Genomic DNA, 20086 nt, shown 5'->3' on the forward strand with positions numbered 1-20086 from the left:
TTTCGACGATTTTCGTGTGCTATAGCACACCATTTTTTGGGTGATCCAGATTCCGACGTCAAAAATGCCAAATGTTTTCGTGGACGTCCGTAAAGACCTTGTATATGCATACGGTTTGCCATCACGGTTTGTCCGGCCCATTTGGAGGGTCAAACGAGCCCCGAAGCGAGCATACGCATCATTTCGACGATTTTTCATGTGCTATAGCACACCATTTTTTGGGTGATCCGGATTCCGACGTCAAAAATGCCAAATTTTTTCAGGGACGTTCGTCAAGACCTTGTCTATGCATACGGTTGGCCATCACGATTTGTCCGGCCCATTTGGAGGGTCAAACGAGCCCCGAAGCGAGCATACGCCTCATTTCGACGATTTTCGTGTGCTATAGCACACCATTTTTTGGGTGATCCGGATTCCGACGTCAAAAATGCCAAATTTTTTCGTGGACGTCCGTCAAGACCTTGTATATGCATACGGTTGGCCATCACGGTTTGTCCGGCCCAATTGGAGGGTCAAACGAGCCCCGAAGCGAGCATACGCCTCATTTCGACGATTTTTATGTGCTATAGCACACCTTTTTTTGGGTGATCCGGATTCCGACGTCAAAAATGCCAATTTTTTTTGTGGACGTCCGTCAAGACCTTGTCTATGCATATGGTAGGCCATCATGGCTTGTCCGGCCCATTTGGAGGGTCAAACGAGCCCCGAAGCGAGCATACGCCTCATTTCGATGATTTTCGTGTGCTATAGCACACCATTTTTTGGGTGATCCGGATTCCGACGTCAAAAATGCCAAATTTTTTCGTGGACGTCCGTCAAGACCATGTGTATGCATACGGTTGGCCATCACGGCTTGTCCGGCCTATTTGAAGAGTCAAACGAGCCCCGAAGCGAGCATACGCCTCATTTCAACAATTTTCGTGTGCAATAGCACACCATTTTTTGGGTGATCCGGATTCCGATGTCAAAAATGTCAAATTTTTTCGTGGACGTCCGTCAAGACCTTGTCTATGCATATTGTTTGCCATCACGGCTTGTCCGGCCCATTTGGAGGGTCAAACGAGCCCCGAAGCGAGCATAAGCCTCATTTCGATGATTTTCGTGTGCTATAGCACACCATTTTTGGGTGATCCAGATTCCGATGTGAAAAATGCCAAATTTTTTCGTGGACGTCCGTCAAGACCTTGTCTATGCCTACAGTTGGCCATCACGGCTTGTCTGGCCCATTTGGAGGGTCAAAAAAGCCCCGAAGCGAACATACGCCTCATTTCGACAATTTTCGTGTGCTATAGCACACCATTTTTTGGGTGATCCGGATTCCGACGTCAAAAATGCCAAATTTTTTCGTGGACATCCGTCAAGACCTTGTCTATGCATACGGTTGGCCATAACGGCTTGTCCGGCCCATTTGGAGGGTCAAACGAGCCCCGAAGCGAGCATACGCCTCATTTCGACGATTTTCGTGTGCTATAGCACACCATTTTTTGGGTGATCCGGATACCTTGAGTCAAAAATACCAAATTTTTTCGTGGACGTCCGTCAAGACATTGTCTATGCATACGGTTGGCCATCACGACTTGTCCGGCCCATTTGGAGGGTCAAACGAGCCCCGAAGCGAGCATACGCCTCATTTCGACGATTTTCGTGTGCTATAGCACACCATTTTTTGGGTGATCCGGATTCCGACGTCAAAAATGCCAAATTTTTTCGTGGACGTCCGTCAAGACCATGTCTATGCATACGGTTGGCCATCACGGCTTGTCCGGCCTATTTGAAGGGTCAAACGAGCCCCGAAGCGAGCATACGCCTCATTTCGATGATTTTCATGTGCTATAGCACACCATTTTTTGGGTGATCCGAATTCCAACGTCAAAAATGCCAAATTTTTTCGTGGACATCCGTCAAGACCTTATCTATGCATACGGTTGGCCATCACAGTTTGTCCAGCCCATTTGGAGGGTCAAACGATCCCTGAAGCGAGCATACGCCTCATTTCGACGATTTTCGTGTGCTATAGCACACCATCTTTTGGGTGATCCGGATTCCGACATCAAAAATGCCAATTTTTTTCGTGGACGTCCATCAAGACCTTGTCTATGCATACGGTTGGCCATCACGGCTTGTCCGGCCCATTTGGAGGGTCAAATGAGCCCCAAAGCGAGCATACGCCTCATTTCGACGATTTTTATGTGCTATAGCACACCTTTTTTTGGGTGATCCGGATTCCGACGTCAAAAATGCCAATTTTTTTTGTGGACGTCCGTCAAGACCTTGTCTATGCATATGGTAGGCCATCATGGCTTGTCCGGCCCATTTGGAGGGTCAAACGAGCCCCGAAGCGAGCATACGCCTCATTTCGATGATTTTCGTGTGCTATAGCACACCATTTTTTGGGTGATCCGGATTCCGACGTCAAAAATGCCAAATGTTTTCGTGGATGTCCGTCAAGACCTTGTTTATGCATACGGTTGGCCATCACGGTTTGTCCGGCCCATTTGGAGGGTCAAACGAGCCCTGAATCGAGCATACGCCTCATTTCGACGATTTTCGTGTGCTATAAGCACACCATTTTTTGGGTGATCCGAATTCCGACATCAAAAATGCCAAATATTTTTGTGGACGTCCGTCAAGACCTTGTCTATGCATACGGTTGGCCATCACGGCTTGTCCGGCCCATTTTGAGGGTCAAACGAGCCCCGAAGCGAGCATACGCCTCATTTCGATGATTTTCGTGTGCTATAGCACACCATTTTTTGGGTGATCCGGATTCATACGTCAAAAATGCCAAATTTTTTCGTGGACATCCGTCAAGACCTTTTCTATGCATTCAATTGGCTATCACGGCTTGTCCGTCCCATTTTGAGGGTCAAACAAGCCCCGAAGCGAGCATACGCCTCATTTCGATGATTTTCGTGTGCTATAGCACACCATTTTTTAGGTGATCCGGATTCCGACGTCAATAATGCAAAATTTTTTCGTGGACGTCCGTCAAGACCTTGTCTATGCATACGGTAGGCCATCACGGCTTGGTATGCCCATTTGGAGGGTCAAACAAACCCCGAAGCGAGCATACGCCTCATTTCGACAATTTTTGTGTGCTATAGCACACCATTTTTTAGGTGATCCGGATTATGACTTCAAAAATGCCAAATTTTTTTGTGGACGTCCGTCAAGACCTTGTCTATGCATACGGTTGGCCATCACGTCTTGTTCGGCTCATTTGAAGAGGTCAAACGAGCCCCGAAGCGAGCATACGCCTCATTTCGATGATTTTTTGGGTGATCCAGATTCCGACGTCAAAAATGCCAAATTTTTTCGTGGACGTCCGTCAAGACCTTATCTATGCATACGGTTGGCCATCACAGTTTGTCCGGCCCATTTGGAGGGTCAAACGATCCCTGAAGCGAGCATACGCCTCATTTCGACGATTTTCGTGTGCTATAGCACACCATCTTTTGGGTGATCCGGATTCCGACATCAAAAATGCCAATTTTTTTCGTGGACGTCCGTCAAGACCTTGTCTATGCATACGGTTGGCCATCACGGCTTGTCCGGCCCATTTGGAGGGTCAAATGAGCCCCAAAGCGAGCATACGCCTCATTTCAACGATTTTCGTGTGCTATAGCACACCATTTTTTGGGTGATCCGGATTCCGACGTCAAAAATGCCAAATATTTTTGTGGACGTCCGTCAAGACCTTGTCTATGCATACGGTTGGCCATCACGGCTTGTCCGGCCCATTTGGAGGGTCAAACGAGCCCCGAAGCGAGCATACGCCTCATTTCGATGATTTTCATGTGCTATAGCACACCATTTTTTGGGTGATCCGAATTCCAACGTCAAAAATGCCAAATTTTTTCGTGGACATCCGTCAAGACCTTATCTATGCATACGATTGGCCATCACGTCTTGTCCGGCCCATTTTGAGGGTCAAACGAGCCCCGAAGCGAGCATATGCCTCATTTCGACAATTTTCGTGTGCTATAACACACCATTTTTTGGGTGATCCGGATTCCGACGTCAAAAATGCCAAACTTTCTTGTGGACATCCGTCAAGACCTTGGCTATGCGTAAGGTTGGCATCACGGTTTGTCCGGCCCATTTGGAGGGTCAAACGAGCCCCAAAGCGAGCATACGCCTCATTTCGATGATTTTCGTGTGCTATAGCACACCATTTTTTGGGTGATCCGGATTCCGACGTCAAAAATGCCAAAGTTTTTCATGGACGTCCGTCAAGACCTTTTCTATGCATACGGTTGGCCATCACGGCTTGTCCGGCCCATTTGGAGGGTCAAACGAGCCCCAAAGCGAGCATACGCCTCATTTCGACGATTTTCGTGTGCTATAGCTCACCATCTTTTGGGTGGTCCGGATTCCGACGTCAAAAATGCCAAATTTTTTCATGGACGTCCGTCAAGACCGTGTCTATGCATACAGTTGGACATCACGGCTTTTCCAGTCCATTTGGAGGGTCAAACGAGCCCCGAAGCAAGCATACGCCTCATTTCGATGATTTTCGTGTGCTATAGCACACCATTTTTTGGGTGATCCGGATTTCGACGTTAATAATTCCAAATGTTTTCGTGGACGTCTGTCAAGACGTTGTCTATGCATACGGTTGGCTATCACGGCTTGTTCGGCCTATTTGGAGGGTCAAACGAACCCCGAAGCGAGCATACGCCTCATTTCGACGATTTTCGTGTGCTATAGCACACCATTTTTTGGGTGATCCAGATTCCGACGTCAAAAATGCCAAATTTTTCGTGGACGTTCGTCAAGACCTTGTCTATGCATACGGTTGGCCATCATGGCTTGTCCGGCCCATTTGGAGGGTCAAACGAGCCCCGAAGTGAGCATACGCCTCATTTCGACGATTTTCGTGTGCTATAGCTGATATACCGTGGTTTCACGGTATAATTAATACTTTTTCCTTAAGTTTAGTGTGTCCGAAAGCCCTTTTTGTGCTAATTTTGATATAAGTTTCTCTTTGTTTTCCAGGAAATCTGTTCAAAGCTGAATGCGGAGATTTTGAGCGAAAAATGCAGAAGAGACCACCTACGGGGCTTATGACGGTCTGTCGTGCCTGTGACGGTCCGTAGGTGGCAGCGTAGAGAAGCTACTGGAGGAAGATGGGGAAGTCTGACCAAGTGTGGGATTACGAAGCTTGTGACGGTCCGTCATGGCTATGACGGTCCGTCCTGCAGGTTAGTCGTGAAGATCAGAGAAGTGATCCCAGTACCCAGATTCCAAGAGTTGAAGTATTTTGAAACGATACCCTCGACGGACCGTTGTGCTTATGACGGTCCGTCACACTTGCCGTTGAGGGGAATGAAAGCAGCAGAAGAATTGCACCAAGTATGGGACGATGGAGTCCACGACGGTTCGTCATGACCACGGCGGTCCGTTGCGTGGTCCGTTGACCCAGCCGCGTTTTGGCAGATTTCCAGTAATTAGAATCCTTGTTTAATTAGGTTTTTATTTTTTTATAAATAGTTCGAAAAACCTCGTTTTTGAGGTTAGACTTTGTGATACTAAACATTATATTGTTAGACTTTGTGTTTTGAGTGTTTGATTGTTAGAGATTCTTACAAGTGATTTTTCGTGATTAATCAAGCAAATTTTCGGACTTTATTCTTTCTCATTGAAGTAAGTACATGAATTCTTGTTTACCATATTTGAATATTGTGTTTATGGCTATGAGGAACTAAACTCCATAACTAGGGTTGTGGGAACCATAGGTAAATAATGAGATAAACCCTAGCTAAAATAACAATTCTAGAATCGTGTCTTGCATGTATTAATAATTCTTTCGCTTAGAAGTCTTTTTAACGGATGATCAACGTTAGAACTCGCCTTAATGCTACTTGCCGGACCAAGGAGGTAGATAATAGGAAAAGAATTATTAACATAGATTTAGTGTATACTATCTAATAGGCTAGTATTGATTGGTACGAGGTAATAACTTAGTCAAATATCGAATACGATGCTTAATATGAGGTAAGGATAAGGGTTAGGAAAGCAACACACGTAGCCGGACCAAGGTGCGGAGTGAGATTTTCTAGATGCCGGACCAAGGATTTAGAAATACATAACTTATCACTTTGCATGCAAGATACTAGGAAAGAATTGTTATAGTTAGAATTATCAAGTTATGAACCTGTGGGGAACACGTAAACCCTAGTTACTTTGATTACTTGATTAAAACTCAACATTAAAAGTTGTTAAGTGTCTCTTTCAAGTTCGTTAGTTATTTTTGCTCATTAGGAAATACAAACCCCCTTTTATGCTTTTACTTTCTAAGGAAGTCATTAACCGAACAATAGTAATAACAAGTTGGTTAAGTCTAGACCATTTTCCTCGTGGGAACGATCCCAACCACACTAGTTGGGTTATTTACTTGACGCGACCGCTTTACTTCTCATTTGAGAAGTAAGTTTGAGCGTATCAAATTTTGGCGCCGCTGCCGGGGAATTTAGCTTTTAGATTAACTTGAACTTCTTACTATAGTTTAGTTGATATTTTCTTGATTTTACTTTGTTTTATTGTTTTTGATTTCTTTTCAGAACTATCCTCGTATGTCAAATACACGAAGAGGAAGAGAACCGGTTTTCCCCTACGATCACGAGCTAGAACGTACACTGCGAAACATGAATCGTAATTTGGGAATCAATGATGAGGATCCAAACCAGAACATCCCAGCTCCGGCTGATGTTCATGGTCAGATGTTACCCGATGCTCCGGGTGAACATCAACAGAGGGGACAGAATCCCGCTCCACGGCCCCAAGCATACTACAGAGGCTATGATAACATAGCAGATTCGGATGGGCCACTTGTTTTGCCTCCTCTACCCACAGGCCACACTTTTGTGGTAACTAGTAGTCTGATGCAAATGCTCACTGCCAGAGGTTTGTTTTCAGGGCTACCTTCTGAGGATCCACATGCCCATATAACTAAAGTAAGGGCAGTGTGTAAAAGTTGTGTGGGGAGGCCTGATTTGGATCTAGATGTAATAGGTCTCAGAGTGTTTCCTCTCTCACTGACGGGAGAGGCTGCTATGTGGTTTACTGAGCTCCCATACAACTCCATTTTCACTTGGAACCAACTACGGGATGTCTTCTTAGCACGCTACTATCCGGTCTCCAAGAAATTAAACCACAAAGACAGGGTGAATAACTTTGTGGCACTACCAAGAGAGTAAGTTAGTAGTTCTTGGGATAGATTCACCTAATTCTTGAGAAGTGTCCCAAATCACCGTATTGATGATGAGTCACTAAAGGAATACTTCTATAGGGGACAGGATGATAACAATAAAGCGGTGTTGGACACTATAGCAGGTGGATCTTATGGAGAATGCCCTTATGCTGAGATTGCTGAGAAATTAGAGAAAATCTCCCGTAACAACAAAGCTTGGAGTACTAGGAAGTCCGATATAGGGAGAAACACCTTCGCAGTGCAATCCACTCACAACCCAGCCACAAATGATATTCGGGAAGAAATGGCTCAGATGAGAACTGAGCTTGGGTTGGTACTAAAACATGTCACTGGGGGTGCAGAAAAGGTTAATGCAGTCAACTACTTGGCTAAACCACCACCTCCAATCGATGAGTGTTATTATGAGGAGGATTCCTATGCAGTAAATGAATAGATGGGGGGTTTCCGACCAAGTGCCCAAGGCTCTAATCAGGAAAATTGGCGCCAAGGTCAAGGGAACCAAGGTCGGAACTATGGTAACTACAATCGTGAGGGTCATTATGTCCGAGATGGAAACTACAATCGCGACAACAACTTTAACAGGGGTAGCTATGGTAACAGAAACGACAGAAATGGACCTTATGTTCCTCCTCAAAATTGTGAAGTTACTCCTAGGGATGGTGGAGGTAGTATGTCGCGAGTTGAGGATATGTTGCATAAAATGATGAGGAGGTTCGATGCTAGTGATGACCAAAATAAAGAGTTGAGGAATGATCTAGCGGGCATTGGGCAAAAAGTTGATACCCATGCAATATCAATTAAGCAACTTGAGTTACAATTGGCCCAATTATCTGCAACTGTGAACACACGGCAACCGGGCACTCTTCCTAGCAACACTGTCCAAAATCCGAAAAATGATGGACATTGTATGGCAATTACTACTCGCGGTGGTAAGCAAACCATTGATCCACCTATGCCATCTGATGAGAATAAGGTGACAATAGAATCTGATAAAGTGATAGAAGTTGATGCTGAATTAGAGGATAACACTGCAAAAGATGCTGAAGTGCCTAAAAAGGTAACTCCTATGCCTAGGCCACCACCCCCATTTCCTCAGAGATTAGTGAAAAAGACCGAGGATGGTAAATACCGGCGTTTTATAATAATGTTGAAGCAACTTTCTATCAATGTCCCTTTGGTAGAAGCTTTAGAACAAATGCCCAGTTACGCCAAATTTATGAAAGATCTGGTTACAAAGAAAAGATCGGTCACTTTTGAGGATGATGATAGAATGCAGCATTGTAGTGCTATTGCTACAAGATCTCTGGTCCAAAAGAAAGAAGATCCGGGCGCGTTTACTATTCCTTGTACAATCGGGCTATTACATTTTGTGAAAGCATTATGTGATATGGGGGCAAGCATAAATCTCATGCCCCTCTCGATTTACAAGAAGTTGGTTTGGGTGACCCAAATCCCACTGCGATGCGGCTACTGATGGCTGATCGAACAGTAAAACGACCTATAGGGATACTCCACGATGTGCTAGTAAAAGTGGAGTCATTCATCTTTCCATCCGATTTTGTTATTCTTGATTGTGAGGTTGATTTTGAAGTGCCTATTATCCTTGGGAGGCCATTCCTAGCTACGGGAAGAGCCTTAGTAGACATGGAAAAGAGGCAGATGAAATTTCGGTTGAACAGTGAGGAAGTGACCTTTAATATTTGTAGGTCCATGAGGCAGAGTGGTGAGCTCCAATAGGCATCTGCTATATCCTACAACATGGGTGAGACCTTTGAGACACACGTAGAAGAACGTCTAGGTGTCGAAGCATTAGCGGCAGTGATAATGAACTTTGATAGCGATTGCATTGAAGAGTATGAGTCATTAGTCGCGGATCTTGACTGAGGTGATGTTCGGTTTAAACCGAAGAAATTTGAGCTTGATATGAAGAATCGCGAGTCCCCACCCGCTAAACCATCTATAAAGGAAGCTCCAAAAGTTGAATTAAAAGCTCTCCCACCTTATCTTAGGTATGAATTCTTAGGAAATGGTGACACTTTGTCGGTAATCATTGCATCAGACCTAGATGAACAACAGGTTCAGAGTTTGGTGAAGGTACTAAAAAAGTTCAAAAGAGCTATTGGGTGGACCATTGCGGACATTATTGGGATCCCTCCTGGTATTTGCTCTCATAAAATCCAACTCATGCCTGATCATAAGCCGAGTATTGAGCACCAGAGACGCTTGAATCCTCCTATGCAAGAGGTTGTGAAGAAGGAAATTATCAAGTGGTTGGATGCTGGAGTAATCTATCCAATCGCCGATAGTAGTTGGGTATGCCCAGTTCAGTGTGTACCTAAAAAAGGGGGAATGACTGTGGTCCCCAACGAAAAGAACGAACTTGTTCCAATGAGACCGATTACTGGATGGAGGGTGTGTATGGATTACCGTAAACTGAACTCATGGACTGAAAAAGACCATTTTCCTATGCCCTTCATGGATCAGATGTTGGATAGACTTGCCGGAAAAGGGTGGTATTGTTTTCTTGATGGGTATTCGGGGTATAATCAGATTTCTATCGCACCAGAAGATCAAGAGAAAACCACTTTCACTTGTCCATATGGGACTTTTGCGTTCAGAAGAATGCCGTTTGGGTTGTGCAATGCACCCGCAACCTTTCAGAGATGTATGATGTCAATATTTTCTGACATGGTGGAGGATACTATAGAGGTTTTTATGGATGATTTTTCTGTGGTTGGTGATTCATTTGAGCGATGCTTGACCAATTTATCTGAGGTTCTTAAGAGATGTCAAGACTGCAATCTGGTACTAAACTGGGAAAAGTGTCATTTCATGGTGAAAGAGGGTATTGTGTTGGGTCATCGCATTTCAGAAAAGGGCATAGAGGTTGATCGAGCTAAAGTTGAGGTAATAGAGAGACTTCCCCCGCCGATCTCTGTGAAAGGTGTGAGAAGCTTTCTTGGGCATTCGGAGATTCATCAAAGACTTTTCAAAGATTGCACACCCATTGTGCAAATTACTGGAGAAAGAATGTAAATTTTGTTTTGATGAATCCTGTCTTAAAGCATTCGGTGAGCTAAAAGAGAAGTTAGTGTCTGCACCTATCATTATTTCTCCGGATTGGAACAATCCATTTGAGGTAATGTGCGATGCTAGTGGGGTGGCTCTTGGTGTAGTATTGGGACAGAGAAGAAACAAAATCCTTCACCCAATTTACTATGCTAGTAAAGCCCTAAATGAAGCCTCGAAGAACTACACAGTGACTGAGCAAGAACTCCTCGCAGTAGTCTTTGCTTTTGAGAAATTTCGCTCCTATTTGCTAGGTACTAGAGTTATAGTGCATACTGACCATTCAGCATTGAGATATTTGATGGCGAAAAAGGATGCGAAACCAAGGCTGATTCGTTGGGTATTACTGCTGCAAGAATTTGACTTTGAAGTGCTGGATAGAAAAGGGACTGAAAATCAAGTTGCTGATCATTTGTCCCGTCTAGAGGATGAAGCTATGAGAGAGTTAGGGGATAAGACTGACATTGATGATACTTTCCCCGATGAACATGTATTGGCTGCTTCACAAGACTTGATTCCATGGTTCGCAGATTTTGCGAACTACCTGGCTAGTGATATTGTTCCATCAGACTTTTTCTTTCATCAAAGGAAAAAGTTCATGTACGATGTGAAGAAGTTCTTTTGGGATGAACCATACTTGTATAGGAGTTGTGCCGACGGGCTTATTCGGCGTTGTGTGCTAGAATGTGAAATGTTGAGTGTATTGGAGGCATGCCATTCTTCACCTGTTGGCGGACATCACAGTGGTATCCGAACCGCTCACAAGATATTGCAATGTGGTTACTATTGGCCAACTCTTCATCAAGATGCTCATGGGTTTGCTAAATTATGTGACAAATGTCAACGAGATGGTGGTATTTCAAGAAAGCAAGAGCTCCCTCTAAACCCCATTCTTGTGATTGAGTTATTTTATGTGTGGGGTATTGACTTTATGGGCCCTTTCGTGAGTTCTCATGGGATGAAGTACATTCTTGTAGCAGTTGATTATGTATCTAAATAGGTCGAAGCCATAGCTCTCACAAACAATGAAGGGAAGAGTGTCACTGCATTCTCGAAAAAGAATATATTCTCCCGTTTTGGCACTCCAAGGGCCATTATTAGTGATGGGGGTTCCCACTTCTGCAACAGATTGTTCAAGGGGTTATTGGAGAAATACGGTGTTCGCCATAATGTGGCCACTCCTTACCACCCTCAAACTAGTGGGCAAGTTGAGGTATCGAATCGGGAGATCAAACAGATATTGTCCAAAACAGTGAATGCTAGTAGAACAGATTGGTCAAGGAGGCTTGATGATGCTCTTTGGGCATACCGGACAACTTATAAGACTCCCATAGGTATGTCTCCATACCAACTTGTATATGGGAAAGCTTGTCATCTTTCAGTTGAGTTAGAACATAAAGCCATGCGGGCTATGAAGAAGTTAAAATTGGATTGGAGCGAAGCTGCAGAGCAACGGTTAAATGGGTTGAATGAACTTGATGAATTTCGCTTGAAAGCCTATGAAAGCTCAGCCCTATATAAAGAAAAGATGAAGAAGTATCATGACAACAAAATTGAAAAACGAGAGTTTATGGTCGGGGATTTAGTGCTTCTATTCAATTCCAGATTGCGCTTGTTTCCAGGCGAACTCAAGTCCAAATGAACTGGTCCTTACACGGTTACCCAACTATTCCCTCATGGAGAAGTTGAGTTGGAAACTAAGGAGGGTGTGCGGTTCAAGGTAAATGGACAGCGCATAAAAATCTATCTAGGGCATGTTGAATCGGCGAATGAAGTGATTGAGGCATACCATCTTGATGAAGTCTGAGTAATCAAGTGGCCCCAGTCGTGCCGCGACATTAAATCTGGCGCTTGTTGGGAGGCAACCCAATACTTATCGTCTTTTTAATAATGGTAGCATTTTTTCTATAAATGGGTTTTAAATTTGCAGGCACATCACCAGGAAATTCTGCAGAAAACTACTCCGCAGTAGCCACTGATGGATACAACGACGGACCGTTGCGCATGAAACGGACCGTCGTATGCATCCGTCACACCAGGTACGTATTTCTATCATTTTTGAAATTAGGGCACACACGACGGAACCTACGATGGGGCTTTGCAAGTGCGACGGACCGTCGTCGGGGAACCGTCACGCGATTAATGAAATTTACCTGACCCGACCCGGCTGGACCCCTTTTCAAAATTTGACCTTTTATACTCCCCACCCCTCCATATTCCACCCCATTACTTCCAACTTCCTCTCATCTCCCCTCTCTTTTCAACTTCCACACTTCCCCCACTGATCATTACTCCCACAATCTCCCCAAACCTTATCATTATTATCTACTAGTGGGTGCTGCTGCTATTGGTATCTACCTTGCCACCTGAATCATTCTCCACTTGTGTTTTCTCCATTTCCAAGGTATGTGTCTTTAAATTTATACTCATTTCTCTTGCATTTTGGTTTTGTAGTTGGTATTAGCTTAGTTCTTAGTCGTATACTGTTTCCTTTATATGCTTATGTCTAAACCTAGGTTCAAAATGTTCGTATGTGCCATGTTGATAACCCTAGGCATAGGTGATTTTGCTTTGGTAGTTTCTTAGGTCGTTGGGATAGACACATATAGGTACACAACACTACACAACCATGTAGGTTCATCGGGGATGCGTAGGGTACCCCCAGTTCTAACACTGCTACTCAGAACGAGACCCCGATGACGGCCCGTCGCACACACGACGGACCATCGTAGGGTCTGTTGTACAAGCCCTAGCACCCTGCCCAACGACGCCTGTGACGGACCGTTGTCTTCACGATGGTCCGTCCTGCACGACCGTCATGATGGTCAGAGACCCCTCTGATAAGGGTCTCCAAAAAATTTTCTAAGTGTCCTACGACGGACACTTACCACGGACCGTCACATTCACAACGGTCCGTCCTGCACGACCGTCATGATGGTCAGAGACCCCTCTTCTAAGGGTCTCCCATCATTTTCTAAGTGTCCTATGATGGACTCTTGCGACGGACCATCATACCCACGACGGTCCTTCCTGCTTGACCGTCATGAGGGTCAGAGACCCCACTAATAAGGGTCTCTCAACATTTTCTAAGTGTCCTACGACGGACTCTTACAACGGACCGTCGTACTCACGACGGTCCGTCCTGCTTGACCGTCATGATGGTCAGAGACCCCTCCTTCAGGGTTCCTTATATATACATATACCAAGTATAACACGACGGACCTCATGACGGTCCGTCATAGTCACGACGAGCCGTCATCGGTCCAGTTGTGTGATACCGTTTCAAAATTACTAACACACTATTTTCAAAGTTTAATGTCATATGAGCTTGCCTGTCTTACTTGCCACTACTCATACTAATATTGCCCCTTTACAGGTACTATCGACTATGGCACCCAAGCAACACCGCACTTATGCACGCGGGCGATCTAAGTCTGTCGCCTCGTCTGCCCACATGGTCATCGGCTCTGATGATGAGCGGGACCCTGAATACATGCCCCCAGGCACCTCCGCCCCTTCCCGTGCTACACGTGCCCCCAGAGCCACACCCAAGACGGTGGCGTCCGGCGTAGTCACTGCCTCCCAGTCTAATGAGGAGCGCACACTGACCGGCACACCCTCTGGGTCGGCCACAAACGAGGAAGGAGCGTCTGGCTCCTTAGGAGTATCCTGGTCCGAGGAAGCTTCAAGATCTGCTGAGGTTCCCCCACCCGCCACTGCTGCAGCGTCGGCCTCGTCTGATGAGGCTGACAGTTCAGACTCCACATCCGGCTCACCAGCCCAGGTCCCCACCCCAGCCTCTGACCAGCCAAATCGGTGGTGCGTTGAAGGCCAGTTTCAAGTTTACTCCGACGCAAAATTCCTTACTGATAAAGGGGTAATGACTCGGACACTCACTTTGGAGCGGTGGTTACTTACAGGGAGTCTCCCATCGATGCCGGAGATCCACAACCTATTCACCAAGCATCGCTTAGAGTGGACAGCCCGTCCGTTGGGACGATACAGCGAGGAGATGGTCCGAGAGTTCTATGCGTCCTACGTAGCGACTCTCCGATCACAGATCGACAGGCGGGCTGCTCCCTCTAAACAGGCCCCATTGGAGCAGGTTCTAGTCCGGGGCGTGCAGGTTGATGTTTCCCTGCCCGCCATCCGCCGGTTCCTATACGGCAAGAGTGCAGATGCTACTCGGACCCCCATCACTGCCGAGTTTGACTACCGCTGGCAGATAGTGAAGGATGGACAGTTCCTGCGAGAGCCAGCACTGAGGGAGACCACCAAGCGGTGGATGGCCCTGCACTTATCAGTCGACGGAGAGGGTGCCGATTGGGTCACGGAGCCGAAGGGGGCCATCAAGAAGGCCAACCTCACGTTCGTTGCAAAGTTCTTGTGGCTGCTCGTTCGTCACTGCCTTTCCCCCACAGTTGCTGATAACATAGTCACCTGGGATCGAGCAGTGCTGATGGCGGCGATGATAGCCGGCTTCGAGGTGGACTATACATGGCTTCTCCAGGCAGTCATGCACGAGAGGACATTCAAGGTCACTACCACCTATCCTTTTCCGTGCATGATCTTTGCCCTTTGCAGGTCTGCAGGTGTGCCCATATGGCACATAGATCAGTTGAGGACCCCGCCGGGTACCGTTTACGTCAGCCTCATCAGAGACGAGGCAATGAGTTTGCCCCACATCGAGGACCCCGTCAAGAGCTGCCACCGCTATCTGATGATCTTGCGGATACGGTGGCCCAGGCCCGCACAGCTACACAGGCATCCACAGACACTACCCCGATCGAGTCTATCCTGGGTAGTAGCACAGCCCCTCTACCAACACCGGCCCCGCTTGCTCGAGTCCAAAAACTGGAGGCACAAATGGCCACTCTTCTGCATCATATCCAGCCGTGGATGCAGAAGTCTATTGCTGAGTCTGAAGTGCGTATGGAGAGGCAGATGCAGCGGAAGATTGCTGAGGTTAACCAGTGCATAGATGCCTTTGAATTGAGAGTATTAGCTCGACCAGCCCCTCCGGTAGATGTGTCGACTCTTCAGGCTGCAGTCGACAGTCTTCGTGCAGACATCGACACGATTCTAGAGGCAAGAGTGCCGGAGTCTGTCGAGCCTGCTGAGGATACTGTATTGGAGGCCCTGTTTCCTACTCCAGACATTCCCCCATCTTCCCCGAGAGAGAGTGCCAAGAGGCGGAGGGGTCGATCAGAGGATGAGGCGCGAGCAAGGAAGAAGGAGCGCCGAGAGATGGAGGCCGCGAGGAGAGCCTCACTTGCTGAGGCGGAGGCACACCAGATCAGAGCATCGCAGATAGCGGCTGGGGCGTCTAGCTCCCGCACTGTAGAGACAGCAGGAGGCACTACTGACGGTGCGGTTGTTGCGGAGGAAATCACTGAGGGTGTGCAGATTGCAGAGGATGTGGGTTCTGGGAAACCAGACCCACCAGCTTGTTGATCGACGGCGCTATGCGCCACAGGTTTGCTTCACCTACCCCTTTAATCTTTAGATTTTTTTTTATGCATTGGGGAAAATTGCATGCTTTTTTGTTGGGGTGGGGTAAATGGAAAGTGAGTGTTAGGGTGAAGTCTGAGTAGCCCAACTCACTATCCTCTTTTGGGGTTTTCTTGCCTGTGTTCTTTTTCCCCAAAAGACTGATTACTTTTTCTGTTGAACCGGCATGTTATATCTTTTGTACATAGTTTAACTCTGAAGCATGATAGCTAAAATGATATCCCAATAAAACAGGAAAAGGTTGCATGAAAAGGCGTAGTAACTGATAATTGTGTGGATCTAAACATGAAATAGAGTTACACCATTGCACTACCCTAAATCTTCAAGTTGAACTAGGTGTCTGATAATCTGGTATAGTGATGAGATGTCAAGTGAGTGTGAGGAAAGTTGAATAGTCCACTACTGATACTGAGCTAGAACTTGCCTGGTTAGTCCTGCTAAAAGTAAGTTGTAACAGACAATTAGGAAAGGATCATAGGCCCTTATTCAATATAGCCCATTTCTATCCTAAATAAAAGAAACCAAATGAAAGTTATCCTTCTTTGATCCAAATAATTTGAGCTTAAAATTAGACCTTTCTTTTTCATCCCAACTGATCTTTTCTGGGAACAATATGTTGGCCCTGGTCCCTCCTTGGACATGTGCACCTCAGCTTATGCCAAAAGCATAAGTTGAGGGTGGCTAATGTATAAACAACCTATGTTATGGCCCTGACCCGACTTTGGGTATTGTGTACCTTGACTCATGGCAAAGCCATGAGTTGAGGGTGGCTATTTTGAGGAATGCTCTGGAAAGTGAGGTTGAAAAAAACAAAGAGAGAGAAAGAACAAAAGTAAAGTGACTCAAGAACTCTTTGAAAAAAAAAGAGAGAAATATTCAAGAATTACAAACGAGAAAAGAAAAGAGTTACTTACACAAATGAAGAAAGAAGGAAAACAGCAAGGTGAAAGAATAGGAGAAACTGGGCGAGATAAAGTGATAGAAAGTGGAAGGTTTAGCCGATATGTCAAGGAGGGCAAAAAGTCACAAAAGTATACCTAAATATACCCTACCTGACTCTGAGCCTACGTTACAAGCTAAAAAAGTCCTATCGTGATCCTAAGGGTTGTATAGCGAACTTAAGGCAGTGAAAATAAGGGCAAGCTTATGGCAATAGGTATGAATGAGTGTGACTTTGTTCTGAGGGCGAGTGTTGAAATGTAATCCTTATACTCAAACTGAAATCATTGTGTGAAAAATGAGGATTTTGTTCTAAAGTGAGGACACTAGTTGCTATACCGATATTGTTAGCATCTCGGTGAGAAATTGAAGAGGATAGGTGTTAGTGCGTGGTGAGTCTGTGTCATGTTCGAATCCCACGAGATTCAAGCCTAATAGTGATAGCATGCATAGATTTGATGAGATTAATCGGGATTGATAGCCAAATGATTGCAAAGGATAAAAACATGAATACTATTGTACAAAGATTGTGTAGTGAGTCATAGTGCGTCGCTTGAGAACAAACAACAAATTTAAGTTGAGGGTGTTGATATACCGTGGTTTCACGGTATAATTAATACTTTTTCCTTAAGTTTAGTGTGTCCGAAAGCCCTTTTTGTGCTAATTTTGATATAAGTTTCTCTTTGTTTTGCAGGAAATCTGTCTAAAGCTGAATGCAGAGATTTTGAGCGAAAAATGCAGAAGAGACCACCTACGGGGCTTATGACGGTCCGTCGTGCCTGTGACGGTCCGTAGGTGGCAGCGTAGAGAAGCTGCTGAAAGAATATGGGGAAGTCTGACCAAGTGTGGGATTACGAAGCTTGTGACGGTCTGTCATGGCTATGACGATCCGTCCTGCAGGTTCATCGTGAAGATCAGAGAAGTGATCCCAGTACCCAGATTCCAAGAATTGAAGTATTTTGAAACGAGACCCTCGACGGACCGTTGTGCTTATGACGGTCCGTCAAACTTGCCATCGAGGGGAATGAAAGCAGCAGAAGAATTGCACCAAGTATGGGATGACGGAGTCCACGACGGTTCGTCATGACCACGACGGTTCGTCGCATGGTCCGTCGACCCAGCCGCGTTTTGGTAGATTTCCAGTAATTAGAATCCTTGTTTAATTAGGTTTTTATTTTTTTATAAATAGTTCGAAAAACCTCGTTTTTGAGGTTAGACTCTGTGATATTAAACATTATATTGTTAGACTTTGTGTTTTGAGTGTTTGATTGTTAGAGATTCTTACAAGTGATTTTTGGTGATTAATCAAGCAAATTTTCGGACTTTATTCTTTCTCATTGAAGTAAGTACATGAATTCTTGTTTACCATATTTGAATATTGTGTTTATGGCTATGAGGAACTAAACTCCATAACTAGGGTTGTGGAAACCATAGGAAAATAATGAGATAAACCCTAGCTAAAATAACAATTCTAGAATCGTGTCTTGCATGTATTAATAATTCTTTCGCTTAGAAGTCTTTTTAACGGATGATCAACGTTAGAACTCGCCTTAATGCTACTTGCCGGACCAAGGAGGTAGATAATAGGAAAAGAATTATTAACATAGATTTAGTGTATACTATCTAATAGGCTAGTATTGATTGGTACGAGGTAATAACTTAGTCAAATATCGAATACGATGCTTAATATGAGGTAAGGATAAGGGTTAGGAAAGCAACACACGTAGCCGGACCAAGGTGCGGAGTGAGATTTTCTAGATGCCGGACCAAGGATTTAGAAATACATAACTTATCACTTTGCATGCAAGATACTAGGAAAGAATTGTTATAGTTAGAATTATAAAGTTATGAACATGTGGGGAACACGTAAACCCTAGTTACTTTGATTACTTGATTAAAACTCAACATTAAAAGCTGTTAAGTGTCTCTTTCAAGTTCGTTAGTTATTTTTGCTCATTAGGAAATACAAACCCCCCTTTTATGCTTTTACTTTCTAAGGAAGTCATTAACCGAACAATAGTAATAACAAGTTGAAGTTAAGTCTAGACTATTTTCCTCGTGGCAACAATCCCAACCTCACTAGTTGGGTTATTCACTTGACGCGACCGCTTTACTTCTCATTTGAGAAGTAAGTTTGAGCGTATCAATAGCACACCATTTTTTGGGTGATCCGAATTCCGACGTCAAAAATGCCAAATTTTTTCGTGGACGTCCGTCAAGACCTTGTCTATGCATACGGTTGGCCATCACGGCTTGTCCGTCCCATTTGGAGGGTCAAACGAGCCCCGAAGCGAGCATACGCCTCATTTCGACGATTTTCTTGTGCTATAGCACACCATTTTTTGGGTGATCCGGATTCCGACGTCAAAAATGCCAAATTTTTTCGTGGACGTCCGTCAAAACCTTGTCTATGCATACGGTTGGCCATCACGGCTTGTCCGGCCCATTTGGAGGGTCAAACAAGCCCCGAAGTGAGCATACCCCTCATTTCGACGATTTTTCGTGTGCTATAGCACACCATTTTTTGGGTGATCAGGATTCCGACGTCAAAAATGCCAAATTTTTTCGTGGACATCCGTCAAGACCTTTTCTATGCATACGGTTGGCCATCACGGCTTGTCCGGCCCATTTGGAAGGTCAAACGAGCCCCGAAGCGAGCATACGCCTCATTTCGACGATTTTCGTGTGCTATAGCACATGATTTTTTGGGTGATCTGGATTCTGACGTCAAAAATGCCAAATTTTTTCGTGAACGTACGTCAAGACCTTGTCTATGCATACGGTTGGCCATCACGGCTTGTCCGACCCATTTGGAAGGTCAAATGAGCCCCGAAGCGAGCATACTCCTCATTTCGATAATTTTTGTGTGCTATAGCACACCATTTTTTGGGTGATCCGGATTCCGACGTCAAAAATGCCAAATTTTTTCGTGGACGTCCGTCAAGACCTTGTCTATGCATACGGTTGGCCATCATGGCCCGTCCGACCCATTTGGAAGGTCAAACGAGCCCCGAAGAGAGTATACCCCTCATTTCTACGATTTTCGTTTGCTATAGCACACGATTTTTTGGGTGATCCGGATTCCGACGTCAAAAATGCCAAATTTTTTTGTGGACGTCCGTCAAGACCTTGTCTATGCATCTAGTTGGCCATCACGGCCCGTCCGACCCATTTGGAAGGTCAAATCAGCCCCGAAGCGAGCATACCCCTCGTTTCGATGATTTTCGTGTGCTATAGCACACCATTTTTTGGGTGATCCAGATTCCGACGTCAAAAATGCCAAATTTTTTCGTGGACGTCCGTCAAGACCTTGTCTATGCATACGGTTGGCCATCACGGCTTGTCCGACCCATT

The 20086-nt window shown here is 45.2% G+C and overlaps 1 pseudogene; it reads left to right on the forward strand.

Moving 5' to 3' along the window:
- Positions 1-6965: 6965 nt before the first annotated feature.
- On the forward strand, positions 6966-15736 carry LOC138347332 (uncharacterized; annotated as a pseudogene).
- Positions 15737-20086: the final 4350 nt, after the last annotated feature.

Source organism: Solanum lycopersicum, chromosome 3 (assembly GCF_036512215.1).
Source record: "Solanum lycopersicum chromosome 3, SLM_r2.1".
In the NCBI taxonomy this organism is placed as follows: Eukaryota; Viridiplantae; Streptophyta; class Magnoliopsida; order Solanales; family Solanaceae; genus Solanum; species Solanum lycopersicum.